General features: G+C 34.9%; 2 pseudogenes; one reads left to right on the forward strand and one right to left on the reverse strand.

The window, feature by feature from the left end:
* Positions 1-3,137: 3,137 nt before the first annotated feature.
* Positions 3,138-4,981, reverse strand: LOC149179548 (kinesin-like protein KIN-7A; annotated as a pseudogene).
* Positions 4,982-7,835: 2,854 nt separating this feature from the next.
* Positions 7,836-16,000, forward strand: LOC149179549 (uncharacterized; annotated as a pseudogene).
* Positions 16,001-16,477: the final 477 nt, after the last annotated feature.

Here is a 16,477-nt window from a genome sequence, read left to right on the forward strand (position 1 = left end):
ACCTCTATGTGGCCTTGCATGAGCCCTCGCTGCTACTGCATCACTCTCTCTAGCTACTGCGCTACTCTCCCGAAACTATCTTTGCCTCTCTGTCTCTTTGTACTCAATGCCCCTCAGCTGCAACTCCGATCACTAATTCTATCTCTCTTAGCAAACCCCGCCCTAGAGAATATAATGATTTATCACTTTGGTGTTCTCTCCAAGCAACCCTCAAGCCTCCTCTTATACTTTTCTTGTTGACATATCAATGGCCGAGATTAAGTCCCTAATCAATTGCTAAGATTAGATCTGGCTTGATCCATCTCTTTTGGACCATTCTAACACAATGTCATATTAATTCACAATAATATTTTAATTTCCCTAAGTTTAGACTTAGGGACTCCATTAAAAATATTAATTATTTTAATATCTCTTGAACTATTTATAATCTTCCCAAACCCTTTCTGGGTATTGGAGATCTCATGTGCACCAACCTCTCCACCAAATTTCGTGGCTAGAGCACATCCGATGCTACCCCAAATCAACACACAATACCTCGTTACAAATATCTATCCAAGGACTACAACATTTGAGTGAGAAACATCGCTCCATGGATCCATGTTGCTCCCAGTTCTCCCAAAAAAATGTCGTTTAGGGCCTCAAAACAGCTCTGGAAATTCAGGACCCAAAAAACTGCCAAAAATAGTAAATTGTGCTACAAATAATGAAACTGAATAACTGAAAGAAACAATGGTGGAGTTCCAAGTGGAATAGGCGGGTGGCCACCAATTTCCACCTAGATCAGGAATTTTGAAGGTTCCATGTATTGTCTATTATAAGACACTAGAGACTCCAACATTATGATTTCATGTTAACAAATTCCATGTGTATTGTGTACATACATCAAAAGGGTTGTTTCATACTACCCCCACAATTTTTTTTGACAAGTTACTTGTTTGATAAAGTTTTATTTGGCTACTACAATCAACACGATGTTCCCTAATTCCACAATGTAAATTTTATTTGATCATTGCAGCCATCTAGGAGGATGCCAAGAAGACCTTAGTATTAAATTTCATGCATCTAGGTTTTTGGTTTATCTTTACAATTTATTTTTTGTGTGGTTTTGGTAGATTTTATTTCTAATTCCCAATGTGTACGCGATTGATCTCAATTTGAATGCATACATCACACAAATACTTGTCATCGGGAAAGAATCAAGTTATGAAGATGTGTTGATAGTTATTTTAAGTGTCAATCAATTGTTCAGGAATTAACTGTCATTGTTGGTTTTGTCATTAGTCCCTTGAACTTAAAGGTTTATTTCTCCTTTTCTGGATCCTTAAAAATAAATAAAAAGTGGTATTTGTTATTAAGGCTAGATACTTTCCTTGCAGTTGCAAATCTTCATCACCAACATGGGCTTTATGTTACCTGATGGTTATTGTGTTAGAGGAGTAAATTTTCTTCATTTCAAAATGGATGTTTTGGATCTTTTGATCAAGGCAAGCAAGTTGGATGTGGGAAAGAGCATGATAATAATAGCCAACAAGAAAGCAAGGGATATGAGTTTAATGAGATATGCAACATTCTTCATAAAGATACGTGGGGACCGTATGTGGAAGAAGTTCTTGAAAGGATCAATGGTAAGTCTCATCTTGGATATGTCGTAGAAGTATTGAAGAGGCAGAAGAATGTGTACATGACACTTAATTATTTTAGATGGGTCGAGAAAAAAAATTGTAATCAACACAGTCAAGAATGCCAATGCCCAAATCCTGAGCTGGAATGCCTTTTCGCTAACTTGGGGTCCCAACTGCATGCATGACAAGGCCTCCATGTGTGGGTTGAATCATAGTAGTAGTGTTGACCAAGGGGGGACGGTCAACCTTGGGATCTTGCTCATAAAGCTGCCTTGCATAATTGAGCCACTGAGAAGTTGTAATATTATTTATAATTTTCTTCTTTCTCGGTTGGAGCTCCTTCCAAAATAAATTCAGGTTATCTTTCCCAAGGAATATTATTTCTTCCCTCCTTGACACACAATATATAAATTCTATATATAGCCCTTCTAGTGTGCAATATGTCGAGGAGAACTTGCCATTGCAGTTCAACCAATGTAGCAAGTAGCAAGACCAAATTTAATTAAACGAACTTTGAAATCTAAATCAAGAATGGATTTCCTAGATTTCAAATCACCATGGATCACACTCATTAATTTTTTACAGCTCGGAAACTTGAAGTTTTGCACTTCCATAGATTTAATTAGCCCTTCTCAATGCTCAATAAATCTGTAAGATGGGTTTGGATTGGTTTAATAATGTTATATTTTGTTATTCTATTTTCATCTATCTACTAGCATAGAACTAATGAAATTACCAATATTTGCAACAATTGTTTGAACTAAAACCATGGACATCATCCACATGTGTGGTGTATATAAAAATACTATTCCAATTTCACATACTTCTTTTCATATCTGTATATATATATATATATATATATATATATATATATATATATATATATATATATTAACTATTATATTTGGCTAATTTATGTCACATTAGCAATTATGTGATAGTATTGGACTCCACTTTGTGCCTATTCCTGCTTATACTAAGCTAGGTTCTCTCACTCACAACTAGTAGATGAGGTACTCTAGTACTAGATCAATTCTCTACGATAAAAATATTAGTAGGAATTATGTACTACAGTGAAGTGAAGTGAAGTGAAGTTACATTTCTAAGGAACAATCCCGAATCAAACCATTATATCTACTTGTACACAATTCATTCTAAGACATGCAATATGTAATTAGGAGAGACATGTGCAAAACACTTATTACATTAAACAACAAGAATAATGAATCATGGACTCCAGGTAGGTGTGCCCATTCATAAGACCATTCCTGCTTATATTTTCCAAGCCCTCACATACAACTAGTAAATGTACTCTTGTATCAATCCTCTAAGATGGTTATATTTCCGAGGAACAATCTCAAATCAAAGCCTTACATCTATCGATACACAAAATTTGGTTTCATTAGAAGGTGAAGGCCTGCAACATCTAATTAAGAGTGGATTTAATTACAGTCCAAAAATAAACCTAAAAATGGAAGCCTATATAATACATAATACAAAGGGAAAATCAATGAATCAGAGATCAAGCAACTCTGCAATGGGGTTCCAACCAAATAGCCAAGGCTTTTGGTAGCTTGGTGGAGCAAAGTTAAGCTCAAAGTTCAAACATCTCCTTGGAAACATGGCCTGGTTCATAGTAACCCACCAGCCTTGCTACGATTTCAACACTTTCTTGAATGTGTTGCTTGCAGTAAGGATTAGTCCAGATCTTTTGGACTAATTGAAGCTTTCATTGTTTACCTTCAAGAGGAATCTCCCATTTTATGAATAACATCTCCCTCTCTTCGGATGAGAAGCAGGAGTGCATGCACTTGGAAAGGAGTTCTCATCCATGCTTCAGAGCATGTGCACTATATAATACATGAAACAAGCTAATGTTATTTAATATTATTGGATACCTTAATATGGCCCACCTATTCTCAAAAAATAAACTTCAGTGTAACACTAAACTAATTGTTGACATTTGATAATTTTGGACCTTGAAGCTAGAGAGAGAACAAGATCATTGGACCCATTTTCTAGGCTTGCATTGCCCAATTTAGCAAAATTCAGCTCCAACCAAGTCAATCTGTGCAACTCTACTTCCATATATATTTCATCAGTTTCATCTCCTTTGAATAGAAAATAGAATTGAGTTCTATGGATTTTAGAAACTTGGCACAAGTCCCAAAGCTCAATTATGTGTTTTTGTTGCTTCTCAAAGAAAGAACACCTTGTCTTGGGGGACTATGTGGTAAGATCCATTTTCACTGCACTTCCTTCAACAACTTCATCTTCCACGTATTCTCCTTCCTCTATGTGAGTGTTCTCATTAGCATCCAATTTCAATACCTAAAGAAAGAAGAAATAGATGTGCATAATAATCAGCAACATTCATTCAAGATGAAAAAAATAATCTATCTAACAAACATAGAAAAAATCCCTATTATTAGAGGGCACTTAAAGAAGAATAAATGCAATGGGAAAAGAGAACAACAATTAATTTATTGATTAATTCATTTTATGCAAAATCTGGGTAAGACAGCAAATACTTGGCAAACAAGCAACTGTTTCTGATACTGAAGTTTGGCTACACATTCTTTGAGCTCTGTAACATAAGTTATGCATTTAATGTTTTCCTCTGATGTTGTTTTGAACATATTTTTCATTTTCCTAACATTAATAGAGCTATATCTATGATGGGATGGAGTTCCCTCCCTAGAGGACACTCCATCACCATCCTCACTTTTGGTTGGTGTGGTGGTAGCAACATTAACATTCTTTAGCAGATTATTCTCATTATCAAAATCGAGATGTCGATGGGATGATGATTGAGGAGAACATGGGGATCTTAATAAATGTTTCCTGTTGCTACTATTATTCAAAGATAATGGTAGGGTTGTTTTCTTCTATGATTGCGACTTCGATTTGGAAGGTGATGGTGATGCCCCATCAGATGGACGACTTGGGTCAGGAGATGGAAACATCAGGTTGTCTATGGACTTTTGTACATTTTTCATCTACTCTTCGTAAGAAGCAATGGTTGTGTCTCCCATTGATTGCAATATGCTAATTTCTTCCATTAAATTAGTGTTCATATTCTTCCTATCCACATTAACAATAGGCCCCAAATCTTTGGCAACACTAGTGGAATGCACTTAATTCATGTCCTTTATTTCTACTTTAAGATTAGAAATTTTTTGAGTTGCATCATTATTAATTCCAGCTTGGGCCAAACGAAGACATAATACCTCCTTTTGAAGTGCTTCTAAAGCCTGACTAGCATCTTGATTAAGCTCATCTTGCAATTGCTCAATGTTGTGAATTTCTTGTACAAGCACAAGTGCTCTCATTGATTGCCTCACCATTTTCCTTATTGAGTTATTTCATGACCTACCTATGACAACAAGTTCCCTGTTTTTTACATCCCTTTCCCCACCATGCTTTGGAGACAATGGAGTGACATGTGTAAGTGCACGAGGTGAATCACTTTGTGTTATTTCATTGCTAATTTGAGAGAAAGTGATGAATGAAAAACACAGAGACTAAAAAACTTTCTACTTTAATATAACCTTTACCTTTCCACAAGGTGAGCTATTACAAGTATTAATAATTTGATCACTAAATAGCTAATTCCCAAGCATAGTAGAACTCCGTTGGAAAATGAATTTTAGCTTTGCAATGTCTTTAGTTTCATAATCAAGTCTAAAAGTATAATGAGGGAAATCATCTTTCATTCTTCTTTTATTGGGCACTCAACAGATCAACACAGATTAGAAGCCACATCTTAAACAATTGTTTAATGAATTAATATTGAAATTATAATAGCAAATGTCAATTGATGTTTGTAGACACTATATGCAGATATTTAAAACAAGCATAGCAACAGAGAATGGAGATATTAATATGACTTATCCATTGGTAGAGGAACCTGAAAATTTGAGAAATCAACTCATCTTACACCAAAAACTATCGATCAATATAAATTTAATGACATAACATATCCTATGGAAAAAAATGTGAGGGATGGTTATCAACAAGTAATTCAAATAACTATGTTTAGCATGAAGATAGTGGATAGGTGTTGTAAGCAAACTGAACATTCAAATGTAGAGTTTCAAAAGAGTGGTGAAGTTGTTGTCATTAGCATGCACTAGGAAGACTAGTCTTATGAGTGGGGAATTTGAAGAGAGTAGTAAAGCAGTGGGGACTACAACAGAAATAGAGGATGATCTCAATCAACAGATTGTGGATTTGAATGGAGAATATGGAGAGAATGTTGAAGTAACCAAAACAAACATAGAAATAAAAAATAGTCTTACTAAAGATGATCTTATGAACTTGGAATCTGAACATAGTTTTAAAACAACTAGAACTGACATGAGAATAGAGAGTGATAATTATGACAAATCTTTTCTTTTGAACCAGGAATCTGAAATTGGTGTTAATGTAGGTTGCACAACATTTGAAGCAACATCACAAGATGGAAGGCGACAGAAGTCATGTAATGAGAAATGTGTCATGACTTCAGATTCAGGTAATTGTAAAATTGGTTTTCATTGTCACCTGAAGTTGCATAGTTAATTGGCATTAGAGTTCAGGTTTGATATGCCCATCTTTGGGGCACATATATGTTTCTGTTACGTTCCAGCCTTTCTAAAAATGCTTTGTTCAAATTGTATTTTACATGTTCTAAATAGAGAACATGCTTTAAATATTTGCTTAATGACCTGGAAAGTACTAAGCAATATAATTTTATTTTTTGGGGTTATATCTAGATTCTAAAATTCAAAGTGAAATTGCAATTAATGGAAAAATATATATATGAATGAATGGTTATCCCTATATATTGAATATGGAATTGAGCTAAAAGTTGAAAATTAAAATAGTTTACTGAAAACTTAATACCCTTGTAGGTGGTGCAGAGTAACCCAATGTGACATTTATTAGGTTGTTTTATTGTAGGGAATCCGAGCACCCAAGGTGGAAGAAAACTTCATCATCTTGAAAATATTGGAAAGGAGATCAAGGATTCAACAATAGCAGGGTCATATGTGCCATGCATGATGGGAAAATTTGCTGACAAAGATGAAGAGATTGAGAAAGAAAATTTCAAGGTCAAGACTTTAGAGGTGACTTCAAAGATTGGTGTTGAATTTGTTTCATCTACAATTGGAGACTGTGAGTCTCACTAGGTGGTGTGTTCCCAGATGATGGTAAGGATTCTGTGAAGGAGTGTGATATTCCTTTGGTGCAATGTTGACTGTAAGAATGCAGTAACTGAGCAAGTTTGTTCAGTGTTATATTTTATGTTATTTTTGGATGTGAAAAAATCCAGTGGACATTGAAGTCATTCGTAATGCAACTTACATCGATAATGCAAGGAAGCATAACACAGAGGAATTACAAGAAAATGTTTCTTTGGTGGAAAAACAATGAGTTTTGTATTTCTCACCTTGCAAAAGCACTGTGGAAAACAATGTGTTGGTGGAAATGAGAATAGTTTTGGATTTCTCACCCTGCAAAAGCACTGTGGAAAACAATGTGTTGGTGGAAAAGAGAATAGTTTTGGATTTGTCCCTGGATGAAACCAGTGAGAATGATGTAAGAATGCATATTATGTATACCATGGATGAAGTAGTTGCCACAGTGCATTTTCAAAGATTATTGTTGTATGCCTGTAAAGAAGAAAAATCAGTTAAGCCTTGAGAGTATTCTCTGGAGGAAATGCAGGAAATGCATGTTTGATTATCAGAAAAATCCAAATAAGGGAAGCTTATTTTGTAGGTGCTTGTCATGATGTCTTGGAGATTCAAATTCAAGGAATTTCCAGTTGATTTTTCGTTGAAACTTGAAAGTAATAAATCTATTCCACCGAAGAATGCTATGGAGGTTGTTGAAGAAGGCATCAAAATGGTTGGATTGAAAGAGGTTTCAAAAGCTTTGGTTTACATAAATCAGAATCCTCCTAAGCTGGAATTCAAGGGTTTACAAGAGACTCATCTGGACGGAGTGCAATCATTAGGAAATGAAAATGAATAGAAAATAGTAAATTCTCCATTGATTTTAGAAATGTTTTAGAATGCTCATGTGCTTACCAAAGGAAAATACCTGACCAAATTCCAGTTAACATGCACAATGAAAATAATGCATTGTTGAAAGATTTAGGATCTATATATAAAAATGTAGTGGAAGAGTGTTTTTTAGTCCTAAATGTCAAAATGGAGAATGATAATGAGTGTGCTTGGAAAAGAAAACTCTCGAATATGTTCAGGTAAGTGTTACAAATTTGTTATCAGCATGCTTGAGTCAGAGAGAAGAGGATTCATCTACTATGGTATAACATTAAAGGTATTAATGTTATGCATAACTTTAACAACGTTCTTTATTCATTAGAAATTTAGTAGCGTAGCAAGGGTGGTGCATGCACTTGGTGCATCTATCCTAGATAACATGCAGCTATAGATAGGATTTGAAGTGTCCCCCCACAATGAGGACATTCCCAACTCTGTTACGAGGTTGTCAACCCAATCGTTAGTATCATCAAGCCTTGTAATAGGGATATAACTATTGTTGGGGTCCATTCCCCTTTACAACAATTATATATGTTGTGTAAGGCTAAAAATCCCTCATAACATATATAATCCATCTTATGAGGCATCCATAGTTATGAGGGTATTTCCCAAATGATAGATAAGGTGTGCAATTACAACCCAATAAAGAATCAAAATCATGTGTCCCTATTTATTGTATATCATCAATAAATTGATTGGTTGGGTTAAGTGAATGAAGCATGAGTTGGGAAGCTGGTGGCTTCAAGTCAAAGCTCAAAAATGATCTGTAGCAACACAATCTATCAGTCATACACAAGCTTTGAAAAACATCAGCTTCCATGTTACTACCAAAATGGGTACAATGCATTTCTCAAATTTTTGCAATCATATATGTAATGCACTTTTGACAAAAATCAAGTTTCAATTTGAAAATGTTGAATAACAAAGACTAGATAGGTAAGAGATAGTTGTGTAGGCAGGAGAAAGTTGTGCTCATCATATTTTGTAAATATTTAAACTCTAGTACGTAATCGTATATTGTAATAATATTTTGTCCCTTATAACAGTTTGTCCTTTTAGAATAGAGTTTGTTATACGAGGCTTGTATAATTCCCATTTTAGAATTAATGTAGTATACTTATAGATCATAGAGAGTTATGTAAGGTGTCAGAAATGTGAAAGGATTCCTTCTCTATTTAAGGACTCTTACTTCTCTTGTAAATGGTAAGTTGAGGTTCCCACATGAATTTTTTTTCCCCTGAGCATACCCTGCCTCTCCACAATTGAAGTGTTGCTAATTCCCATCTTGCTCCCACCTTAGTTGACACCAAAACACAAAGAACAAAAGGGAAACTCTCCTCAAGAAAAATGTAATTGTTCTAATACAAGATTAAAAAAGTTATGCCTTATCGAATACAAAAATATTATTTAGAAGTAGAACATTACAATAGATTAAAATCCCTATCCCAAAGTTTATAGCAGGGAAAAATCTAACCAAAATGTTTTCTAGGTTGTTTTCATGATTAACCATTTTGTTTATGCAAAACACATGTTGCACTAATCATGTATTTTGAAACAAGCCATAAAATATTTTTCTCCTTTAAAGGACTAAAAAACAAGTCATGATCTTTTACCTCTAAAAATATTTCCAAGCAAGGCCACACATCAAATAATGAACAAATACATTTTATTATATGTTATTCTAATAAAATTAGTTCTTTTTTATCTTTACTTTGTGCATTGTATGCATGATGGAGGTGCATTTAACAAATGGTGCCTATTAAACTAGGAATGACAAAGAAGTGCCTTTGAATTCCCACTAGCGGTTGGGATTCAATTGTGTTTGTTTCTTGTTCAATATTGTAGCTGCAACAAGCCAAGTCACTTAGAATATTATAGGATTTTTGGCTAATGTTTAGTCATGGAGGGAAGATTTTAATCTATGTTCAGTTTGGGAGGGAAGATTTTAATTTATAGGATTGTATACTTTGTAAAAAAACTCTTCCAATTAATTTGTGGCCATTTTTCAAATGACATGTTTATTTGGCTAGCATTGAGAAGTTTATCATTGATGCATGGAGCACTACATTCTGCATTGGTGCTTAAACTTCCTAATACATAACACCTTGAGGTGAAGATAGATTCTTCACAACACACCTTAGGTTGTTCTTAAGCAAGGAAGACATCTAGTATCTTGCCATTCATATACTCTTTTCACTTGAAAAACTCAATTACAGTACATGCAACAAGATTTATACACTTTACTAGTTCAAGCACACAAACAATGGTAATGTTATATCCTTGGTAAGGAAACTATTTTACATATTGATCACTGGTCTATGTAGTTTATTAATTACCAAACTAAAATTCAAGAACATCCACATATGAAATGGGCATCATATTTACAACAGATTTATCTAGTGATAGAGTAAAAGAGAGGGACCACAATAAAGTCCTTGGCTTTTCTAGCACCCTTGCATCCCAGGTTCTTAGTATCCTATATGTTAGGGATTCTCATCTAGTGGTTGTTCTTCTGGAAGCAACTAATTAAGGGAGAACCTAGAGGTTTAGTTAAGGCATAAGGCTATATAAGGGACAAATAGTTTAGCTTTGTCAACTACATATATAACTAATTTCTGCATAAGCTAAAAAAAACTTGGATCAACTATAAGACTCATCAGCACCATTTCCCACCAAGGAAATATACCAAAATGGACGAATGGATGAACATTGAAATTATGGAACATAAAAGAAAAACTTCACTAGGAGGAGATTCAAGCTACTCTCACCCTCTTTGGTTACTAGGTATTATAGTTTGCAACCCAAGTTTTTTATTTACTAGTACTACATCCTTCTTGCAAGAATTTGTGATACCATTGTTCAGATAGTTTTGGGTAGCATTTTTGTTTGTCCATGAAATCCATGTAGTAAAGGCCAAACATATATCCATTCAACGTTATATAGCAATGCCCATACAGAGTTCCCACACACACTTACTCCTCTATAATTTGTTCCATTTCACTTTCTATTCAAACATTAATTTTTTTAATAAAATTTTCTTCACTCTCTAGCACATTCATAAATATCAATCAAACTTCAACATTAACATAACACATGCCTCATTGTGTTTGTCAAATGATGTAGTGTAATATGTAGATAGTCCACTTGAAACATATCATTCCATATTTATGGCAATGGGAGGCTATCATTATTGGCATCATCAAAACCTAATACCACTAGTCCTTAGATTTACCAATAGCTTTGCTTTTCTCATAGGCTTACACCTGCCAAATGAAATTGCAACATCAAGAGTATGGACATCACTCCAGTCATCATGTGATTTTCCTATAGGTCTGGAAGAAGAGTTGGAATGAATCCTATTGTCCTTTTTCTACTTATACTACAACCCTTGCTTATACTTTTGGATATACAATGTAGTTTTTAGCGGTGCAAGCAATTGCATTTTGGATGAAGCAACCCTTGCTTATACATTTGGATATACAATGTGGTTTTTAGTGGTGCAAGAAATTGCATTTTGTATGATCAATCACTTTCATGTGACCCAACTAGATATTTTGTGTTTTCATTTTGCCAATATAAAGGTAGAAATATTGTAAAAATAAAGGGTACCTGTGCCCAAGCTAAAGTACAAATAGACCAAAAGTAATGATAATATATTAGTGTCAGTAAATTGCAAGAAAATTTGGATCTTGAAAATGTAGTATTCAGATGCAAAACTTGTCGTAAATATAATCATATGGTAGTAACCTTCTCAAAAGAAATTAGCAGGAGTGAATCTCCTTGGAGAGAAAACCAAGATGGGAGACAGTCTTGATGAAGTAAGACAGGAAAGGAGAAAATTGTTTGGGAGGGTGGTAGCCTTACTTCCATGTGAAAAGCATGATATCCCATAAGAGAATGTCAGGGTCAAAGAATTCCTATCCAAGAGGCACAATTCATCATAGGTTTCATTGAGGAGTGCATTGCAAGCTAAAAATGCCATTTTGACTGAACAAATAGAATTTATTTTAGTGATTAACCTCGTATATGCTCAATATGCCATGTTAATGTGAGTTTGAGTTTTTCTTTGGATACTTCCCAAAATCCTGAGTTCTTTTTCCAAAATCTAGCTTTCCCTATCTACCAAACACTAAGCAACATAGTATTTCTAAGTGAATCATGGCAGCCAGAAAGTACCTATTTTGCAATTCAAGTGATGTGCATTTTCCACATCCTCTACTTAGCCATGGACCTTATTAATTATGGAGATCACTACCTATTTAGTGATACATTCTTGGACAATAAGATATTGGTTACTGTTGACAACCAATGTGAGCATGTCATTTATAATTTATTAGATAAAATGTAAGAAAAAAAAACTATTCATACATCAATTTCTATTTATCTCTACATCTAAAACTTCTAGTTTTGAAAAACACTCTTTGGGATTAGCTACTTAAAGGATTCAATATATGTCCAACAAAGAGAATGACTCTAGTTAGCTCTTCCTTGATAACAAACATGAAAGGATGGTTAGCTATAAAGTCCTCAACATGATCCATCAGGAAGTTCCTTATTGAAACAGAGGTTGTAGTAGCAGTTGCAACTTCAGTTCCCTTTTCATTAACCTCCACAGAGGAATTGTGAAAAATATTTGAAATGTAAATAGAGTTGGCCACAGGTGAATTCACCATTTCTATGAAGTCTTCCCTATTAGAAAATGGAAAAACCAAACCCAACTTTTTCATAAATTTAGGTGCCTCGAGAGCAAAGTAAATCATGAAGTGAGGTAGTTGAAAAGACCCTCCCTTCACTTCACATCCTTGGGATAGATGATTCTCAAAAAAATTAAGATATGTATTGTATCTTCTTTCATTTTCAGAAGAGGAACTGAGAATACCACAACAATAATGGAACCCTGTTGGGAAAACTCTATGATTCCCATCATCAATTGATTGCCCCATTGGAAGTTTTCATTCTTTGTTATGATATAATACCATTCAAAACAATGAGTTTCATTTGAAATTTTGTGATGTAATGGGGACCATTTGAAAATTCCTACCTCTTGGTGAATCTAGCATGCAACAGTCTCCATTTATGGTTTCGAGCTAATTTTTTTAATGAACTCTTGCAGCAATGTCTTTTTTTTCAATCCATACCTTTTTCTTTGCATTGTGGTTTTACCATTTATCTTTTTTGGTATTTTCAAAAAATGGTTTTTGTTCTTAGAATATGTGTGGCTTGTTTTTGTTGTATCAATTTTTTGTGTACACATTTCTTGTATCAGAAAAAAATTCATTGTTCTATTTTTAATTGGAATTTGTTCTTTAAAATATAAATTGCTAACTAGAGCTACATATTCAGTTGTCTAAGAACACAAGCCATATCGTAGTTCTAGATTGCTCTTTTGATGTTGAGGGTATGAAATGTTTAAATTCTTGATACAATATATTCCTTTCATGGATACTAAATACTCATCATTCTTCTTGGCTTCATGAAACCAGATAACATCAAAGTCTGGTTCAAATTCTGCAAGCACTAAGCAAGTTATGGTAGAGGCCAACTTCCATGAAAACTTTGGGACTGCATATTGGGTGTCCTACATTCAATGTCTGAACACCAAGGGTGGCTTCCCTCCACTAAATAAAAGCAAGTACTGCTCAAAAAATTCACCACTCATAGTTCCCTTTGAAGAAGAATTATGGTTTTACATGCAGGACAGGATACCTCCCTTGGCACCTTCTTCCATTGCAGTGCCAACCTATGATTGTGTAGTGGTGGAGGGCTTCTTTTGCAAAGGCATGATAGACTACTCTTATGATGGCTCTCAATGGCAGAGGAAGAATATGCATGGAAAACTATACCTTGTGCCTGGAGGAGATGAATTTGGATCCTTCTACATGTCAGACAAACTAGATAGCCATGGTGGAAAATTCTCCTTGGATACCTATAATCCCAATGGTTGTCAAGATTAATGGTCACCCTATTAAATTCAATGATGATTATATTCCATGGTCCCTCTTCAAAATAACCAGGAGTAGTGGAAATCTGTATTCATTTTTATTGTTATACTTGATTTCAGTGGTTTTTTTTGTTCTTTCATGTTAAATTAGCAACTAGGGCCAAACTCCATGCGGGTCGGCTTATTTATGGAAGCTGATATTTTTATTGGATTCCTCTCATCGAGAGGTGTAGGATTGATCCAAAGATCATCCGATTCTGATAAGTATTTATGGAGATATGAATTTATTTTGTTTATGAAATTATTATCAAGCCGACCAACTATTATGTAGGCTCTAGAAGCCCAACCGACGTGTCTATTCATCATCCTCGCTTTAGTATAAATAGAAGAGTTTTGATGTCAATTGACACACTCATTCTTGGTGTGATCTCCTCTCCACGTCTTGGGTTTTTGGAAGGAGAATCACAAAAAGAGTACGTTGGTCCATACGCTGTTTATGAAAACATCTGTTCATAATATACGTTGTTCACATTGGATACATTGTGGATGCTATACGCTAGTTTCAATATTGGATACATTGTGGATGCTATGTCATGGGATCCCGCTGATTATACGCAGCCCTAGCAATATACACAGATATTCATACGATGGTATGGGAGGAACGCAGTTCATACTACGCACAACAAATGAACTCTATACATTGTCACCTTCTATACGCACAACAATGAACGTTGAACATTGGCAATGGAAGCAACTACTACTTATACGATGTTGTAGTCAAACCACATGCCGCAGTCATAACCGCAGTCACGAGGAGGTGAAACCACAGCTAAGGCGTGGAGCTGCTGTCTCAAAAAGGGGAACAAAGATCAGCCGTAGTAAGCCGCAGTCTATAGGGGTTAAGAAGCCACAGATCTGTGGGCCGAAGAGAGCCAAGGCATATGAAGCAAAGCCACAGACAGGTATATATGAACCACGCTGTTTATGAATAAATATAATACGTTGTTCATAAAGGAATATAATACACTGCTCCATGAAGACCTAGCCGCAGTTATAAACACAACCGCAGTTATCTAAGGACCTGTCTACGGTCTTTATAATACCCTTACACGTAGTTAAAAGGAACAACCTTGAACGTAGTCAAGGGAGACCTTTATTACGCTGTCCAGATGTATTGAACGGAAGCCCTAATACACAGACCTGTAGCCTAAATACGCAGGTCATGAACAGCATGAAAGTAAAGCCGTAGTAATACATAGCTGTAGGTGACAGCATGGTAAATCCAAGGCTGTCTATGGAAAGAAACAGTTTTTTCTAAGCATATTGGATAGTGTAATACAATAGTGATCTAAAGATGTGGACGAAGGGACCATGTTACACACAACAATCCTGAGATATAGAACTCTGTGTCTCATTAGCAAAGGCAGCATGATAATCATGCACATTAGCAAGGGCAGCATAATGATGATGATGCACATTAGCAAGGAGCTACATGTTGAATGGGCAACATGATAGATCAGATCATGGGCAGCATGATAGATAGGATGCATGGGCAGCATAGTGATCATGAGCTGCATGATGATGCATGATGGTGCTACACGGTAAGGTGCAGCAAATGGACGAAAGGCAACACTACAATAGGAGAAGCCGTCACGTTGGAGAATCAGTTGAAGCAGAATGTCTTCAACTGATTTCATCATTATACGAAATGATCTATGCTAGATCTAGATAAGTCAAAGTGTTGACTTCTGTTGTAAATGTACTCTCTCTCTGTGCTGAACTTTGAAGATAAAAGAAGATTTGATCAAAGGGTTTCCCCACACATAGTGAGGTTTGTCCCTGGCTTGCGCCACATCTTGTGTCCTCTTGTCTTGGCTTGTCTTCTGCGATTTATATTTATGTTCTATCTACAGTTTATCTTAATGCTGATGTGATTGCTAACTATGAAAATTTAAATAAATTGCTCTAGCATAGAACATACCTAAACTTAACATTTCACCATAATTTATCCCTATGAAACTCATGCCATTCCTGTGGTATAAGGCCACACCCTTCATAGAATGATTAGTACTGTGGAGCTCACCAATGAACCAATACTTCCACACATTTCAATAATATTTTTATGGAATTTAACTTTATATTTTAATCCTTTTTTTTGTTTTGGTTAGCATAATTGTTTTTTAGATAAAAATTTTGTTGTTTTTTATTCAACTTTGTGAAAATGCAGGTCACTAGTGGGACCATTCAACTATTATACAATGGTGGGAACAAAAGGAGGAGTTCCTCCAATGTATTCAAATGTTACAAAGGAAGGGGCTTCATGGACATGGGTATTCAGTTGTTATTTCTAGACATAGAAGCCTTGTTCTCCTCTATTTTGTTGAATATGAAATTCTTCTGCCCTTTTGGTCTTGTTGGTTGTTCATGGAAACTTCAAAAATCACAAATATTGCACAAATATAATTGTTACCATGGGCAGAGGTAGGCTTGAATGACATACTTTTGAGAAAAAGTGCTTCCCATAATTTTTGAAAAACTTATTTTATATTTTATGGTGAGAAAATTTTGATAATACTCATAGTTTGTAAATCTAATGTACGTGTATAGGTTTGTTGAGTTTTGCTAATAATCATCTTGAATTTTGATAATAATCGTAGTTTGTAAATCTAATGTATGTGTATAGGTTTGTATAGGTTTTCTTGTTTTGATGACATTTTTATGCTCAGTCCAAAATTTGAATACTATAGTTGTTCTAAGAATTGACCACTTGGGTTTTAAAATTTTGATCATGTTATGTGCTTCTCTCCATTTTGGCCTCTCATGTTCCATTTCCTTCTAGAATTTATCTGTTATGCAACTAG

The sequence above is a fragment of the Pinus tabuliformis genome, chromosome 3_2 (assembly GCF_031772625.1).
Source record: "Pinus tabuliformis cultivar Carrire ecotype Pingquan chromosome 3_2, CPIR1, whole genome shotgun sequence".
NCBI classification, from domain to species: domain Eukaryota; kingdom Viridiplantae; phylum Streptophyta; class Pinopsida; order Pinales; family Pinaceae; genus Pinus; species Pinus tabuliformis.